The sequence below is a fragment of the Rhinopithecus bieti genome, unplaced genomic scaffold, assembly GCF_001698545.2.
Source record: "Rhinopithecus bieti isolate Rb0 unplaced genomic scaffold, ASM169854v2 scaffold_36869, whole genome shotgun sequence".
In the NCBI taxonomy this organism is placed as follows: Eukaryota; Metazoa; Chordata; class Mammalia; order Primates; family Cercopithecidae; genus Rhinopithecus; species Rhinopithecus bieti.
This window is the reverse complement of record NW_016815448.1, coordinates 306,671-325,499: the sequence shown is the minus strand read 5'-3', so window position 1 is coordinate 325,499 and position 18,829 is coordinate 306,671.

The following is an 18,829-nucleotide window of genomic DNA, read 5'->3' as shown; positions in this document are numbered from 1 at the left end:
TGACTAGTCTCCTTGTCCTCCCACCCCTCTGGCTCCCTATTCTCGCAGCTTCTGGGGGAGCTAGGCACGTAGTGATGAGTCCACCCAGGTAAACAGATGATGATACATCTGTTTAATGGAGTACTCTTCAGCTGTTAAAAGTGACATAAACCCATTGATGCTGGCAGAGAAAATGACCAAGGTTTATTAAGTGGGAAAAAAAGGTGAAAAATGATATGTAGATTATGATACCATTTTGTTAACAATAAACCTAATACTACTACATTTGGATATGTGTATCTAAATCATGTAAATAACTATATATTTGAATGTACTTTAAAGAAGTATACATAGATAAATATGAAATAGTTAGAAGAAATTATATCTGAGATAATTTAGACTTAGAGAGACATTTGTATATAAATTTTTAGAATAAGCATGTATGATTTCATAATAAAGAAAGAAGGTGAGGGCAGAGAAAATGGTTCGGAACAATCCAAGTCAGTAGATAGATGTGGACATGCCAGGTACACATGCACACACACATGCGCACGCGTGCACACACACACACATGCACACACATACACACATGCCCACACATGCACACACATTCACATCTACATGTACACACATTCACATGCACATATGCACACATATGTGCACACACATGCATACATGTGCACACACATGCACACACCCCCACATCCACACACATGCACACCCACACACGCACACACACACCAAGCACACCTGGCCCACCAAGGAGGGCACACCTAGTGAATCTGGCAAAACTTGGGCAGCACTTGGCTCAGGCACATACCCACAATCCTGGGTTCCCTTGGCATGTGTCAGGAAGGTCCCAAGGCTCTCTCAAGTCACTGATCCTATCTCAGGTCCGCTCAGCTCCTCTAGCTTTCCCAGCCTCCAACTCATCTCCCTGCGAGCCTTGCCATTTCTTGCCAGGTACTCAGGAACCAGGATCCTATTGATAATGCCAGGAGAGTCAAAAATTGCTGGTGAACAGCACCCCTCCTGGCTATGAAGATGGCCTCCCTCTTCTCTAGGGCACTGGGGTGCTATCTGCAATGCTGGACTGTCCCAGAGTTTCCTGTGGATTCTAGTTTGACCAAGGAACACCCTGGGAAACACCCAGTCAATCCAAAACATGATCCTGGTTCTGCCACTCATTTCTTCTCTGGTATTGGACTAGTTATTTAACCTTCCTGAGCATCAGTTTCCTCAACAGTAAAATAGGAATAATAAGGTGATTGTGAAACTCAAAGATGATAATATCTAAGAAACTACAGTCTTTAGAAGACAAACAAGGAAATGATGACACAAACTTGAGGATCCCAGTTCCCTCAGGGTGGGGCAGGGATTGTGATCAGGGAAGAACACAAGGCTTCTAGAGTGCCAGCAGTATTCTATGACTTGACCTAGGCAGTGAAAGCCTAGGTGTTTGATTTATTATTATTTATTAATCTGTACATATATATTTAATATACATATGCTATGTTTCACAGTAAGAAAAAAAAGTAAATACTTTGGACATTTTTCTGCTCAGTATAAACGTAAAAGTAGTAGTAGGAAGTGCAAATTCCCATCTTCATACCCTCAGAGGAGCATCTGGGACTCTAAATTTCGCCTGGTTTCCCAGGGAATTGAAAACAGGTAGACAGTGGTAGGGCTGTGGCTGAGTTTGCTGGATGGCAAGGATCAGCTAATGAGTAGAGATTCCAGTTATAAATTCAGACCAATGTTGTTTTCCTTGCTGGTGGGTGCCCAGGAGGGCAGATGACTTTCTGAGAGGCTGTCAGTCCACTCGAAACAGCCCTACCTCCTGTGGTCTCTCTCCCCCACAGACTGTTGAGGACAGCGGCCTCATCTCCCCACTCTTGAATTCCTGCCCGGGGTGGTCCTCACCCCTGCAAAGCTCCCTGGACCCCAGACAGGCCCCTTTCCACGACTACCCACCACCCTACTCTTCAACACAGCCTCTTCCTTGGGCCTCGGCACCCCACCTTGCTGGCCCCAGACAAGGACCCCTGCCTTCCCCAGCCTCCCAAACCCCCCACATCCCCAGCCCTTCCTCCCCTGCTATGGGTTCCCCTAGACTTTGAGAAACACTCTGCCACTGAGCACAGGCATCACCCCCTTTCATCGGCCCGCTGACTTGGCAATCTCCCCACAGTGAAGGTGGAGGGAGCTCTCAGGAGAAGCCAGGACAGAGGCGGGGCCTCCTGCCCACCCAGGCCCTGGACCCTGGGCATCGGGCAGCCCTCAGGACTGAGCCCACCCTGCCATCGGAGGCCACAGGAATGTCCATGAGGGCCTGGCCAGGGAGCTGCCCAGTGGTCATCAACGCCCTCCCCCCCACATCTGACTTGCTCCGTGTCTCTCTGACTCAGCTTCTGTTTGACTCTGTGATTTAGTTTCTCTCCCATCCTTGATTTTCTGTGGGTCTCTGTCTTCACAGTCCCCAGCCTGCACAAGGGTAGTGTGAGCCTTTCCTCCGTCTGCGTGTGGAGGGACCCTGGGCCTCTGGGTTTGGCAGTCTGCCTGCACCAGGGTCCGCTCTGTCCGGGAGGTCTCCCCAGCCCCACCGAGGGAGGTGGCTGAGGTGAAGAAAGAAGCCAAGGGCCTCGGTGGCAGAGCCGGGCTGAAAGGAAAGAAGAAGCTGATGAAAGCAGGGCGCTGGAGGACGGGCCGTGGAAGGGCGAAAGGGAAGTGCGCTGTTAGTTGAATGGGCGCATTGGAGGCAGGTGGGGGTGGCCGAGGTGTTACATAATCAGAGCTGAAAAGGAGTTGAGTTTTGGAGAAAAACAAGATCTTAGGGGAAATAAAGTTGGATTACAGGGATGGGCTCCGATACTAAGAAGTTCTTTTCAGTGTCTAACTTCAATCCTGCCTGCGGCAGAACTAGCTTTCTCCATGTGTAGCTCTTGCATCCTGGAAATTCACGCAGGGCATAATGTGAAAGGAAGCGTGAGAGTGCTTGTGAAGGGCAGAGAGTCTTTCTCCTTGGCCTGCGAAGCCACCACAGTGTCCCGTCCCCACCGCCAACCACCTGATAGCTCCCGAGTCCTTGGCATGGCCCAGAGACCAAGCTGTTGGCAATGGCAGCTCCTGGCTGTTTAGACAATCTTCCTTTCACAAGTTTATTTATTATTCTTTTCCCACCTCTCCACCCCTTCCCCACTAGCTGCTTAAAATATTTTTCAAACAGAAAAATCCAACCACAGCTGGAAACCAACCCTAAAGTTAGTCTGGAACGTGGGAGCTGCCAGGGAAAATTGCTGGGGCTCAGGCTGTGGGAGGAAGGGCCTGAGCCGCGGAGACGGGCTCGCTCTGCAGGGCCTTGCAGCAGGGACACAGATGCAGGGAGAGGGCACTGAGCACCGTCATCATTCTACAAACAGCGAGAACCGGCTGCGCACCAGGCCCTGCGCCAGGACCCTGAGGGACACAAACCGCCTTAAGGAAAAGGGGCCGACCCCATTCTCAAGAAGTTACAGGCTTAATAAGGAGGTAAGGCATAGACACAAACACTCCAGTGGCAATCATAGCATGCACTTATAGGGTGTTTGCCATGTACAAGGTCCTGACCTAAGCACTTTACATGTAGTAGTTCATTAAAAACCCTCATCAGCCCTGTAAGAAAGGTACTCTTATTATTCCCATCTTATAGAGGAGGAAACTGAGGCACACAGAAGGTAAGAAACTCTTTAAAAAAAAAAAAAAGACAAGAGTTGCACTCTGTTGCCCAGGTTGAAGTGCAGTGGCGCAATCACAGCTTGTTGCAGCCACAACCTCCTGGGCTCAGGTGATCCTTCCACCTCAGACTCCCAAGTAGCTGGGTCTACAGGTGCACATCACCAAGCCTGGCTAATTTTTACTTATGTTTTATTTTTGTACAGGCAGGGTTTAACCATGTTGTTCAGGCTGGTCTCGAACACGGGGTTCAAGTGATCTGCCCACATCAGCCTCCCAAAGTGGTGGGATTACAGGTGTGAGCCACCGCACCCAGCCAAGAAACTGTCACACCACAATACAACTAGTAAACAGTGGAGTCAGGATCTGGGCCCAGGGAATCTGTCCTGAATCCATCTTAGCGGCTATGCTATGCCACTTCTGTACAGTCATGCAAGGGGAGAGGCAAAACCCCATGAAAGAAGCATAAACAAATTAACATAAGAACTCAAAGAAGGGAGAGATTGTCCCCGGCAGAGGGTCAGAATCAAGGAGTGCTCCCTGGAGGAAGTAACGTAGAGCAGCCTCTGGAAGGATAGTGGGGCTTCTGAGCCTGTACTCAGGGGCAGGGACGGAAGGTCTACAGCAGAGATCACTAAAGCAGGAGCAGAGACAGCACCCGAGAGGTCAGCTGCTGGTGTACAGCACCACCCAAAAGCCTGTCCTCATGGCAGCCCAGTGCCCAGAAGGGACACTGGCCCGAGGAAAATGTCCAGGCAGGCCAGGCTCAGCCACAGTGGAAGAGCAACTCAGATTCATGCTCCAGCTCTCCAGCACCCTTGGCCTGTATCATCTCCCTGCACCTCCTATCTGCTCCATTCTCTCACTCTCACCACTCATCTGGGTCCCCTTGCAAACCTGTTCATGGGGAGAGTGAAAGACAAAACTACAACACCTGAAAAACTCCTTATAATACAAATATTTGGTGGCATCTAATTTAGACAAAAATCACCCAGCTGTCTTGTTTGGACAGTTGGGTCCAGTAGAGTGACCACAGAGCCAAGTGGCCACAGAGCCAAGTGGCCTGAAGCCTCAGGAGATAGGCAGGTGGGTGTGTGGGCAGATTCTGCCTCTCCCTGTCCAGCCTGTACTTGGCTGAGATGCCAGGTCATTTGACATCTCTGGGCCTCAGTTCTCTCAGATGTGATGATGAAGAAATGAGCCCTTTCCCGGCTCTAGACCGACAGCTCCAATCATAGCCTCCAACTGCAGACATCTACCTGTTCCAAGGTGCGTCCCGATCCCTTCCTGTCCCACCAGGCAAGAGCAGGTCAGGCCAGACCCTAGCCCACTGTTTTGGGTAATCCAGCCTTGGGTGGGTTCCTTCCCTTTGATCCTGGCTGCCTCCTGATCCCTTCAGTGGAGGGAAGCAACCTCCAACCTCTTGTGGATTTGGGTTTTTTTTTTTTTTTCAGAGATGGGGTTTCGCTGTGTTGCCCAGGCCAGAACACAGTGGCTATGCATGGGTACGATCATAGTGCACTGCAGCCTCAAACTCCTGGGCTCAAGCCATCCTCCTGCCTCAGCCTGCCAAGTAGCTGGGAGGACAGGCGCGCCTGGATCCTCCTGTGGATTTTAAGAAAGGAAGGAATTACTGGAGTCTGGAGGCCTGGGCCGGGCCTCCCACGCCCCCTGGCGGAAGGAACAGAGCTGTGTCCAGACCTGCACTGGAATCTGTGGCCAACCTTCCCACCACTCTCCTCCCACCCCTCCAGTCTTTTCCTCTGACCTTATTCATTCACCCTTAACTGCACCTGCACACACTCTGGGTGCCAGGCACATGCCACGAGATGGGGCATGGAAGTGATTGAAATTGTCCCTGTCCCAAGGTCCTCTCTGTTCACTCAACTCTGTTCAATTCATTCAATAAATATTTATGGAGCTCCTCCTCTCTGCCAGGCTCTTCTCAAGGCCGCAAGGACACCATCCTGCCCTCACAGAGTTTAGTCTAACAGGACCTATCGCCTGCTAAACAAACAATCATCATACAGTAGATGAGCCACAGGTGCCAGAGAAGAGGCCAAGAGGAGACATGACAGATGCACCAACAGCGGCTCTCACACCGAGCAGGGGGCTGGAGGAGCAGAAGAGGGTGTGGGTGCGCATGCGTGTACGTGTGTGTGCATGCTGGGGGATGGTGGGAGATGGATTTGCAGAGATGGCAGAGCCACGTCAAGGCTGGGATCGAGTAGCTGTATAGGATCCCTCCAGGCACAGGAAATGGGCTATGGGGTGGGGCAGGGCGGAAAGAACTTCCCACACCAAGAGGACAGAGAGAGGAAGGGCACAAAGTCCCAGCATGTTCAGGAAGCTACAAATAGTTTGCTGTGGTACAAGTGTGTGGTCAGTGGCAAGGAGGCAGCAAGAGGGTGGAAGAAGCCTCACAAGTTGTATAAGGGGCTTGGGTCTGATCCTGGCGCTGTGAGGAGCCCCTGAAGGCTTTAAGAGACAGAATGATACGAATGCTTCTGCTTTCAGAAAAAGACCACTAGACCAGTGGAGTGTGGAGCGGGGCTGGGAAGGCAAGTGGCCGAAAATGGCATGGTGCTTGTACCCCAGCTGTGTGACATCAGGCAAGCCACATCACTTATCTGAGCCACAGAGGCCTCATCTGTTAAATGGGGGTGCATCTGTCAAATGGGGGTGATGATACTCAGTCTATAGACTTGTTAAGAGGAGTAACTGAGATAATATGCAGAAGTGCCTACTATGGTACCTGACACATAATAGACACACAGTAAATTACATACATGTGCGTGTGTGTATATATATACACACACATATGTGTATATACTATATATATGTATACTATATATATGTGTATGTGTATATATATATTACATCAGAGAGCCTACCAAGAAGGCTATTGCAATTGCCTAGGCAAGAGATGCAGAGAACCTGAATTCAACCATTGTGGAAGGTGAGAAGAAGGGGACGTCAAGAGCTATTTCAGACAGTTGCCCTTTGGGAATGGGTTGGATATGGATCTTGTCTTTCTAAAAACATCCCAGAGTTCATCTCAGCCTTTTGTCCTCAGGCACTAATCCGTGACCCATGCATACTTAATCACCTTCCCGCATTTTTTACTGCTCGCTTTATATTAGGTGTACATATGCTTGTTTAAGGCTTGTCCAATTTGCAGTTTGTCTGACTCAGGCACAGGATGCCTGGAGTTCAGGCAAAGGCCCTGCTGGCTGAGCCTCTAGGTAGGGATGTCTCAGGCAACAGTGGACAGATTCATGGAGGTTTTGAATGACAATCAGATGAGGATCTGTCCAGCCACCACGTTCATCCTTGAAGCTAAGATTGAGAAAAGAAGTGCTGGGAAAGTTGACCATGGAGATTGGCTGGCGCCTGGGTTTCATCAAACACTCATTGCAGAGTGAAAATCTAGGAAGCCCATCTCCAGCCTACCCCTCAGGCACAGCTCCCCCAGCTCCCCGGCCAGGCAGCCTTCCTCCCACACCTGCCTCCAGGGTGCCAGCTCTTAACATAGGTACCACAGGTACCATTCGGGGGATGCTCCAGCCCCTCTAGAGGAAGGGCAAAAAGGGGCAAGCAGTTTTTGTGTGTGTAGCTGGATCACCGTTTAACCTACTTAGACTGTGCTCATCTGAGGTTGCCAGTGGCGGAGGGACTTGCGGCAATTATGAAGGGCTAAGACCCCCAAAGCCATCTCATGGTGTTGTCACCCTCTTCAGGCCGTACTGAGCCTGGGGCAGTTGTTAATAGTGTCAGAGGCAGCTATTAGTCTCTGTGGTCTGCAGGTCCCCCTTTAAGAAAGTTTGATTATGTTATTTTAAGATGTTAGTTTGTGTTTTGGTTTTTCCCCAATACCTGTCCCCTGTTCCAAAGGGATAACTCAGTCCTCTAGATTTCTTTGGGGTAGAAATTTTTTTAAAAATCATTCAAAGACAACCTCTTGAACTGTCTCTCTTGAATTCCTGGGCTTACTCAAGAGATGATATCAGGTGTTCAAGATGCTGTTGAGCAAGGACAGCAAGGAGCGAGCAGGGTGAGGGGACAGGAAGCTGAACCCTGCCCTGGCATCACCGTGGAGAAGGGTCAGGGTGTCCAAGGGGCATGACTGCATGGGCATGTTGGACCCTGCACACCAGCTTTACCAGCCTGGGCCAAGGTTCCCAGGTCACGAGGAGCAGTAACATGACCCAACACAGAGGTCTGTGGGACAAGGGACAAGGGGGAGATCAGCATGACATGGTGAGAGGCCCTTGCATACCCTGCCTCCTGGGCTCCAAGAAGCAATTCTCCAGGACTCCTGAGCGACCATGGGGAGGGGGAGGTAGCCTCAGTAATGGAGGAGATTAAATCCCCTGGGGCCAGTCAGGATGGGGCTCTGAGTTAGATTTAGGTTGGTTTAAATTTTTTAAAAATAAGACCTCTTTTGCCCTCCAGGATTTGTGGAGGAAGATTCATCCCTCCAACTGCAGCCAGGACACTTATTGGCTGTTCCAGGTGCACCTGTGAGCCAGGTGAACATGGGCCCAATGCAAGCGAGACCCTCCTTCCCTGGTCCCACAGACAGCCTCGTCAGGTCCCTCAAAGGAAGAGCTGAGAATGTGGTTTTGGGGACCACCTTGGTTGACTGGCTTCTGGGTCCCCTTCACAAGGTCGTGGTGAATTGTCAGTTCCTTGATGTTGTGCCAGACCCCTATTAACTTCAGTAGGGAGGGCACCAGGTTCAAGAGACCGAAGAAGAGACCCCGAGCCAGCATACGAGACCAGGGGCGTTATTAGTGGGAAACTTACACATGGGGATGTTCCCATGGTGGCACGCTGGGCAGAAGAACCACAGCCACTTGTGAAAAACATGCAGTTTACAGCATTTTCACTTCTCACCCTGCCCCTAACAGCCTCCACCTGGCAGCCTTCACTTAATCCAAAAGAAAGGGGCTCAATCCCCTGTACGGCCATGTCCCACTGGACAGCAGGGAAACTCGGACGTTCTCATAGATAAGAAATTAATCTCCAGCTCGGCCACTCCCAGAATCTTTAGCTCAGACTTCTGAACTGCTTTCAGGTGCATCCGCTGTACAGGGTCACTCTCAGGGTAGGCTTGAGTTATCACTCTCAGGTGTGTCTACCATACACTTGAACACATAAGCTCCCTGCGCCCTCACTGTGTCTAACCTGTCCGAGCAGAGCTCTCTGCCTCCAACTGCACCCACAGGTGCAGACCCCTGCCTGGGACCTTCTCTACATAGACACCCTATGTGCTACTCCTCCAAGAAAAAGTCTGTAAACTCTCTTTCTGTGCCTTCTTCACACAAATTAGCACAGTAAGGAAAAAAGAGACAACTTGGGAGCAGAAATCCCAATGATCCAGTTTGGACCCTACCACAATAGTTAAGACAAATCAGCTTCTGTCTCAGTTTTTCCACCCATAAAATGGGAATAACAGCTGCCTTACATCAAAGAAAGTGCCATGTAAGTGGTAAAATGCTCTAAGGTTGTAAGGAGTTTTTAAAAGCAAGGGACCCTATTCATTTAGAGAACTGAACCCAGAACTTCAGAGGGTGAGAATGTTTCCTCACTCTAGACATATGAGCCAGAGCTTTGGGCTCTAAGATCTCTGATTCACGTAAGAATAAACACAGAATCCATTAAATAAGGTTTGTGTGCCTCTTAAGACCACTCAGGTACTACAGTGGCTGCAGCAACGGGGTTGTGACCTGGCTCAGCCTCCAACTCTCCAAGCTTTAGCAAGTCCCGATCTTTTGGGAAAGTGCACCCAATAAGGAAACAACTGACTTAGTTCTGGTCCTGATTCTTTCACTCACTGGGTGTCATTTAACCTCAAGCAAGCTTTCTCAAGCGTGGAATCAAGAAAGTGGGGACAGAATGAAGACCATGAAGAGCACCTCCAACTCGAATTCCTCAGTCACCCCACCAGTGCAAAGGCAGGTCACGACAGCCCTGAAGATCCTCCTGCCTCATCCCGTTCCTGCCCATGAGTCCAGGAAGGGATGCAGAGCTGGGCAGAGCTAGTCGCTGACCTGCCCCTGGCCCCACAGGGCCTTTTAGGACCAGCAGCCCTTTCCGGCCTGCACTGCCCTGGGCCTATAGGGCCAAGAGTACATGCATGTGGAGAGATTGAGGAGGCTGGGAGCACAGGAGTACACAGCTGGTCCCCTCTGCCCAGGCCCACCCGGAGAGCCCCAGTGAGCTCACGTCTGCAGTAACCTCACTTCTCATAACTGCGACGGTGAGACACGCCTGGGAAGCCAAGCCCAGGTGAGAAGTGATGGCTGTCTCCTCAGGAATGTGCTGCCCAATTAACACTGCCTCCCAGATGGCTCCTGCGGAGGCTAGGACTACTCCCCCAGGGCGGTGCTGGCCAGCCTCCAGGCTGAGTCATTCTGTGAGCATTTATTGAGGGCCTACTATGCATCAGGCATAACAAGGAGGAATAAAAGCCACACTGGAGAGTACAGTCTGTCTGTCCCAGACACACTTTCGGAGACAGATTGTCAGAGAGCCTCAAGAGCTCTACTGGTGAAGCCCCCAGACCTCCATCAACCCAAAGCCCTCCCACTTCCTGACCACAGCTATAAGCCCTTAACTTGTTTCCCTCTCTTTTCAAAGCACCCACAATTCTCAATCTCCTTCTAGGCTCCTCTTCATCTTAAGCTGTATGAATCAGGCTGCTGCCTCCTCATTTTCCTGCTTCTGGGACAGTCTAAACCACCCACTGTCCATCTACAGACATTAGGTTTATTGCTTCCTGTCCTTGGCAAGGTGTCCAAGAGAGGCCACAAAGTGAGGCAACACCCATGTGTCTAGAGGATGGGTTCTCACTAGAGGTGCTCTTCAGGTTAATTACCTATGGAGGCAGGTCCTCAGGCAGGAAAGCCTAACTTGGAAGATAGGCCTCAGTTAGGCAAGGGGCCTCCCTCTCAAAGGGCATGTGCCCTGAGGGCTGAAGTTGGAAGAGGTTAGAAACCTCAGCGTGGCCTACATGGTATGTGGTCAAAGCAGTCATTCTTCTTGTTATAAGATCCAGTCTTTTATCTTTACTAGCTCTATATCTACATGTTAGGATTGCATCCCACCAGGAAAAAGAGACACCCCAAAGACCAGGCTTACATGATTTTGAGGGGCTATTTGTCTCATTTAATGAGAGCTCAGAGGTTAGGCAGTCAGGCTCTGACCATGGCTCCAATGTCATCAGGGGTCCAGGCTCCTTTTACCTTTCTACCCAGTCTCCCTTAGCATGTACTTCTTATCGTCACAAGATGGCTACCCCATCTCCAACATCAAGTTCAAATTCCAAGCAGGAAGATGAAGATCAAAGGATCAGTTGAGTCTCCATCCCTTTTAAGGAGCTTTCCTGGAAGCCTGGAAGTTCCACACAAGTTCTTAGACCCCATCGGCCAGAACTGTGTCACACAGCCACCTCTATTTGCAAGAAATAGAGACTGAGAAATGTGTTTTTAGTTGATCATTTGCTGCCACCAACAACATCAGATTTGGCTAAATGAGAAATAAAAACTGGTATAGAACCTGTAAGGAGAGAGATGTATAGGAGCAAAGGGGAAAACTGCCCCCTTTTCCTGTGAAGGGGCTCCCACTTGGTCACAGGTCAGGCTCTCAATGACTTAAGACAAGACGAGAGGGGACCTCGTCCAATTTTTATTTTGGGGACTCAGTGGTTTTTCTAAGTAGACACTGGACTGGTCAGAACCACAAAACTGACCAGTCTGCAAGGCTGAATTGAAGAGCAGGGTTTTGGAGTTTTAGGTGTATGTTCTACCTTATGGTACCCACTTTAAGGCATAAGAACACAGAAAGACAAAGACAAAGGAAAACAGGATTTCTGGGAGGAAAAAGGATCAGATAACATGAATATTCATTCAAAAAGTACACCAGAGTTGCCATACCCAAGACTAGTCACACAAATGCTTTTCTCCCATTAATTAAGATTTAGGAGAGAAAAGGCAGTGATTTTACCATTTGCTCAACCAGATTCCACAGAAAGAGAGATTGAAAGCCTGGCTGGTGAAAATTTCTTACCCTTCTATTGACTTGTGAGGTCCTGAGTTCTTTTCATGGAAGCTTCCAGAGGAGCAGAGCAGCATTGATGTGCTGCTCACAGTGCCAAAACTGTAGGGGAAGTTTGCTGAAAACCAACGGAGAAAAGGCATATTAATAGAAGAAAAGGCATACAAATTTTATTAATATGCATGGAAGGGGAGTGGGGGAAGAGAAAATCATAGAGTGATTAGCTCAACCCTGCAATGGGGTATAAAAGTTTATACACCCTCAATATGATTTGGATTTGTGTCCCTGCCCAAATCTCATGTTGAATTGGTGGAGGGGCCTGGTGGGAAGTGATTGGATCATGGGGGCTGTTCTCATGATTGTGAGTGAGTTCTCACGAGATCTGATGGTTTAAAAGCATGTGGCACTTTCCCTTCACTCTGTCTCTCCTGCTCTGCCATGGTTAGGTGTGCTTGCTTTCTCTTCACCTTCTGCAATGATTCTAAGCTCCTGAGGCCTCCCACCCATGCTTCCTGCACAGCCTGCAAAACTGTAAGTCAATTAAACCTCTGTTCTTCATAATTACCAGTTTCAGGTAGTTCTTCATAGCAGTGTGAGAATGGATTAATACAGAAAACTGATGCCAGGAGTGGGGCATTGCTATAAAGATACCTGAAAATGTGGTATCAGTTTTGAAACTGGGTAACAGGCAGAGGTTGGAACAGTTTGGAGGGCTCAGAAGAAGACAGGAAGATGTGGGAAAGTTTGGAACTTCCTAGACACTTGTTGAATGGTTTTGATCAAGATGCTGATGGTGATATGGACAATGAAGTCCAGGCTGAGGTGGTCTCAGATGGAGATGAGGAACTTATTGGGAACTGGAGTAAAGGTCATTCTTGCTATGCTTCAGCAAAGAGACTAACAGCATTTTGCCCCAGCCCTAGAGATCTGTGGCACTTTGAACTTGAGAGAGATGATTGAGGGTATCTGGTGGAAGACATTTGTAAGCAGCAAAGCATTCAAGAGGTGACTTGACCTGGCTGCTCCTAACAGTGTACAGTCATATGTGTTCACAAAGTGATGATCTGAAATCAGAACTTTTGTTTAAAAGGGAAGCAGCACATAAACGTTTGGAAAATTTGCAGCCTGACCATGTGGTAGAAAAGAAAAATCTATTTTCTAGGAAGAAATTCAAGCTGGATGCCAGGCACGGTGGCTCACGCCTGTAATCCCAGCACTTTGGGAGGTTGAGGAGGGTGGATCACCTGAGGTCAGGAGTTCAAGACCAGCCTGGACAACATGGTGAAACCCTGTCTCTACTAATAATACAAAAATTAGCTGGACGTGGTGGTGGGCACCTGTAATCCCAGCTACTCAGGCGACTGAGACAGGAGAATTGCTTGAAACTGGGAGGCAGAGGTTGCAGTGAGCCGCGATTGCTCCACTGCACTCCAGCCTGGGCAACAAGAGTGAGACTCTGACTTGGCGAGGGCATGGGGGCCGGGATGGAAAAAATTCAAGCCAGCTGCAGAAATCTACATAAGTAAAGAGGAGCTGAATGTTAATAACCAAGACGATGGGGAAAATGTCTCCAGGGCGTGTCAGAGATCTTTGTGGCAGCACCTCCCATCATAGGCATGGAGGCCTTGGAGGAAAAAATGGTCTTATGCGCCAGGCCCAGGGCCCCTGCTGCTCTGGGCAGCATCAGGATATGGCATCCTGCCTCCCAGTCACTCCAGCTCTAGCTGTGGCTAAAAGGGGCCAAGGTACAGCTCAGGCTGTTGCTTCAGAGGGTTCAAGCCCCAAGTCTTGGCGGCTTCCATATGGTGTTGGGTCTGCAGGTGTGCAGAAGGCAAGAGCTGAGGCTTAGAAGCCTTCACCTAGATTTTAGAGGATGTATGGAAATGCCTGGATGGTCCAGGCAGAAGTCTGCTGCATGGGCAGAGCCGCCCTCATGAAAAACCTCTACTAGGGCATTGCGAGGGGAAATATGGGGTTGGAGCCCCCACAGAGTCCCCACTGGGGCACTGCCTGGTGGAGCTGTGAGAAGAAGGCCACCATCCTCCAGACCCTAGAATAGTAGATCCACTGACAGCTTGCACTGTGCACCTGGAAAAGTAGTAGGCACTCAACACCAGCCCATGAAAGCAGCCAAAGGGGTAGTACCCTGCAGAGCCATAAGGGCAGAGCTGTCCAAAGCCTTAGGAGCCCACTGCTTGTATCAGCATGCTCTGAATGTGACACATGGAGTCAAAAGAGATTATTTTGGAGCTTTAAAATTTGGCTGGGTCTGGTAGCTCACACCTGTAATCCTAGCACTTTGGGAGGCCGAGACGTGAGGATTGCTTGAGGCCAGGAGTCTGAGACCAGCCTGGGTAACATGGCAAAACACCATCTCTACCAAAAAAGAAAAAAATACACACATACAAATTAGCCAGGCATGGTGGTACATTCCTGTAGTCCCAGCTACTTGGGAGGCTGAGGAGGGAGGGTGGTTTGAGCCCAGGAGACAGAGGATACAGTAAGCTGAGATCATAACCCTGCACTCTAGCCTGGGCAATGGAGCCAGACCCCATCTCAAAAAAATAAAAAGATTTAATGACTGCCCTATTGTGTTTCAAACTTGCATGAGGCCTGTAGCCCCTTTGTTTTGGCCAATTTCTCCCATTTGGAATGGGAGCATTTACTCAATGCCAGTACCTCCATTGTATCTTGCAAGTAACTAAATTGTTTTTGAATTTACAGGCTCATAGGCAGAAGGGACTTGCCTTGTCTCAAATGAGACTTTGTCAGAGGCATGTGAACCAGAACAACTCCATCTTGAATAGGAGCTGGGTACAATGAGGCTGAAACCTACTGGGTTGCATTCCCAGACAGTTAAGGCATTCTAAGTCACAGGATGAGATGGGAGGTCAGCACAAGATACAGGTCATAAAGACCTTGCTGATATAACAGGCTTCAGGAAAGAAGCCAGCTAAATCATACCAAAACCAAAATGGCCATGAGAGTGACCACTGGTCGTCCTCACTGCTACATTCCCACCAGTGCCATGACAGTTTACAAATGCCATGGCAATGTCAGGAAGTTACCCTATATGGTCTAAAAAGGGGAAGCATGAATAATCCACCCCTCGTTCAGCATATCATCAAGAAATAACCATAAAAATGGGCAATCAGCAGCGCTCGTGGCTGCCCTGTCTATGAAGTAGCCATTCTTTTATTCCTTTACTTTCCTAATAAACTTGCTTTCACTTTGCACTGCAGACTCACCCTGAATTCTTTCTTGAGCGAGATCCAAGAACTCTCTCTTGGGGTCTGGATCGGGACGGACCCCTTTCCTGTAACAACTTTGGACTTGGACTTTTCAGTTAATGCTGGGATGAGTTAAGACTTTGGGGGACTGCTGAGAAGGGATAATTGTATTTTGCAATGTGAGAAAGACATGAGATTTGGGAGGAGTCAGGATAGAATGATATGGTTCGGATTTGTATCCCTGCCCAAATCTCATGTTGAATTGGAGGAGGGGACTCATGGGAAGTGATTGGATCATGGGGGCTGTTCTCCTGATAGTGAGTGAGTTCTCACAAGATCTGATGGTTTAGAAGTGTGTGACACTTTTCCCTTCACTCTCTCTCTGCGGCTCTGCCATGCTAAGATGTGTTTGCTTCCCATTTACCTTCTGCCATGATTGTAAGTTTCCTGAGGCCTCCCACCCATGCCTCCTGTACAGCCTGTGGAACTGTGATTCAATTAAACCTCTTTTCTTCATAATTACCCAGTCTCAGGTAGTTCTTTTTTTTTTTTTTTTTTGAGATGGAGTCTTGCTCTGTTGCCCAGGCTGGAGTGCAGTGGCGCGATGTAGGCTCACTGCAACCTTCGCCTCCTGGGTTCAAGCGATTCTCCTGCTTCAACCTCCCAAGTAGCTGGGACTACAGGTGCCCACCACCACGCCCAGCTAATTTTTTTTTGTATTTTTAGTAGAGACAGGGTTTCACCACGTTAGCCGGGATGGTCTCGATCTCCTGATCTCGTGATCCGCCCACTTTGGCCTCCCAAAGTGCTGGGATTACAGGCTTGAGCCACCGTGCTTGGCCTTAGATAGTTCTTTATAGCAGTGTGAGAATGATATAACCCTTCTTTCCAGGGGAGAAAGAAGATGGGGAATGTAAGCAGTTCTTTTGAGGAGCAGTAAATGATTAGGGAGAATGAATAGACAAGGCAGGCACATTAACTTGTAAATGATTCTCTTTGCAATTTGAAAGGGCAGGAAAGGCAGGCATTATCTTGTGAAAAATTCCATCCAGGCATGATTGCATTCTTCAGTCTTCTCTGCCATAGATCATGATATGTCAGGGATGGGATACAAACTCTTGGTAAGAAGTTTTCTTGGCCAGACACAGTGGCTCATGCCTGTAATCCCAGCACATTGGGAAGCTGAGGCAGGAGGATTGCTTGAGCCCAGGAGTTTGAGACCAGCCTGGGCAACATGGGGAGACCCCATCGCTAGTAAAAATTTAAAACTTAGCCAGGCATGGTGGTGCACACCTGTGGTCCCAACTACTTGGGAGGTTGAGGTGGGAGGTATAATCCAAAAGAGTATCAGAGGTAAGTCTCAATTAATTTAGGAGTTTATTTTGACAAGGTTAAGGACATACCTGTGACATAGCCTCAGGAGGTCCTAACGACATGTGCCCAAGGTAGTCAGGTACAGCTTGCTTTTAAACATTTTTGGGAGACATGAGACAACAATAATTATGTGCAAGATCTACACTGGTTGTGTCCAGTAAGGCAGGACAACTCGAAGGGTGGCGAGGTGGGGGTCTTTCAGGTCAGAAGTAGATAAGAGACAAAATGTTGCATTCTTTTGAGTCCTAGATCCGCCTTCCACTGAATACACACTTTGGTCTGGTTCAGTACACCTGCATTTTTACATACACCATAGGGCAGAGGAGGAAATCAAATACACATTTGTCTCAGGTGAGCCTCAGAAGGATGACTTTGAGTCCTGTCTGTCTTTTGTCTGCAAGGAAATTCCTTGTGGGCAAATTGTGAAGGGTGTATGTAGCTTTTGATCTTTGTAGCTACCTTACTTAGGAATAAAATGGGAGGCAGAATTGCCTGACATAGTCTCCAGCTTGACTTTTCCCTTGGCTTCATGATTTGGGGGTCCTGAGATTTATTTTTCTTTCACAATGGTAATGAGGCATGTGTGACTCCCCTTCCCATCATGGCCTGAACTAGTTTTTCAGGTTAACTTTGCAACGCCCTTGGCCAAGAGGAGGAGTCCATTCAGATGGCTGGGGGTAGAGGAGGCTTAGTTTTATTCTTGTTTCACAGAGGACTGCTTGAGCCCCAGATTTTGAGACTTCAATGAGCTGTGATGGCACCACTGTACTTGAGCCTGGACAACAGAGCAAAACGCTGTCTCAAAAAAAAAAAAAAAAAAAAAAAAAAAAAAAAACAAAAAAGAACTTTCTTGATGAGACAAGGAAATTCCAGAAAGATTCTTCCCTTGTGCTTGGGGTTGAGGGGAGGAACAAGACAAGGTTAGAGGGACCTTGATTCTGAAGCTTGTTTTCTTTTAATTCTCAAAAGCACTCAGTATGCTCAAACACCATATTTTGGGGAATCATTTTCTGTGACCCAACAGATGAAAAAAAAAAAAAACATTTCAAGAAGGAGAAGAGGCGGATCAGAGATGTGAGAGGGGAAGTACAGGGTCCTCGTTGCCTCTTACTAAAGACTCAGTGGGCTGACTGTGGCCAGTGGTCAGGCAGGTGGCTAGACAACAGCAGGTACATTGGTATTCCCCACAGGAGAAAGAGGAAAATATGGAGGTGGCAGAAACCTGAGGGGTCACCAGCTTACCTCTCCATTGACAAGTGGGCCCCTTATTCATCCCATTTCAGAATATCTCCTCTCCCTCAGCATCATCTTTAATAATTTCACCTGGTTAATGCCTGTGCTCAACCCTTTCTGCTGCAGGCTGGGCTCGACCTGGCAGTACGAACAAATAAACCCACCCATTCAAAAGTACCCTCTAGGCTGGGCACGGTGGCTCACACCTGTATTCCCAGCACTTTCGGAGGCCAAGGCAGGCAGATCACCTGAGGTCAGGAGTTTCAGGCCAGCCTGATCAACATGGTGAGACCTGTCTCTACTAAAAGTAGAGACCTGTCTCTACTAAAATTAGCCAAGCGTGGTGGCAGGCGCCTCTAATCCCAGCTACTTGTGAGGCAGAGACAGGAGAATCGCTTGAACCCGGGAGGTGGAGGTTGCAGTGAGCTGAGATTGTGCTACTGTACTAAAGCCTGGGGGACAGAGCGAGACTCCATCTCAAAACAAACAAACAAACAAACAAACAAAAAGTGCTTTCTAACCTCTTGTGTGCGTGCCTGTTTTTGTGGCGGTCTGGGGAAAGGGGTCCCTACTACAGAATGAGTCTACTCCTTGGTGCCTCTTGGCACCTAATTGGCTTGCAAAGCTCAGCTCTGGGGTACGTTCCTGCGAGAAGCCAGCAGGACTCCCCATGGAAGCTTTCCCTCAGACTGGGCCACTCTGAGTGAGACTTCAAGCAGCACTTTTATCTACAGTATTGGAGGGGTCGATGAAGCCTCTGGTTCCACTCCTGGACTGAGGACAGGTTCCAATGTAATTGCCCAACGGGTTCTCCTTGCCCACTGCCCAGAGCTAATTCATCAAGATAAGGGAATTGCAATAGAGAATTTAATTCATGCAGAGCCCGCTGAATGAGATACTGGAGTTTTATCACCCAAATAAGTCTCCCTGACAATTCAGAGACTGGGGTTTTTTAACGATAATTTGGCTGGTAGGGTACCAGACAGTGGGGAATACTGATTGGTCAGGTTGGAGATGAAATCATAGGGGTTCTAAGTGGGTTCTTCTTACTTCTAATCCTGGGTGGGACTGCAGAACTGGCTGAGCCAGATAACTGGTCTGGGTACTGCCATCTGGTGCCTCAGAATGCAGGGTCTGAAAAATATCCCCAGCACCGATCTTAGATTTTACAATAGTGATGTTATCCCTTGGAGCAATTGGGAAGGTTTGGAATCTTGTGACCTCTGGCTGGATGACTCCTA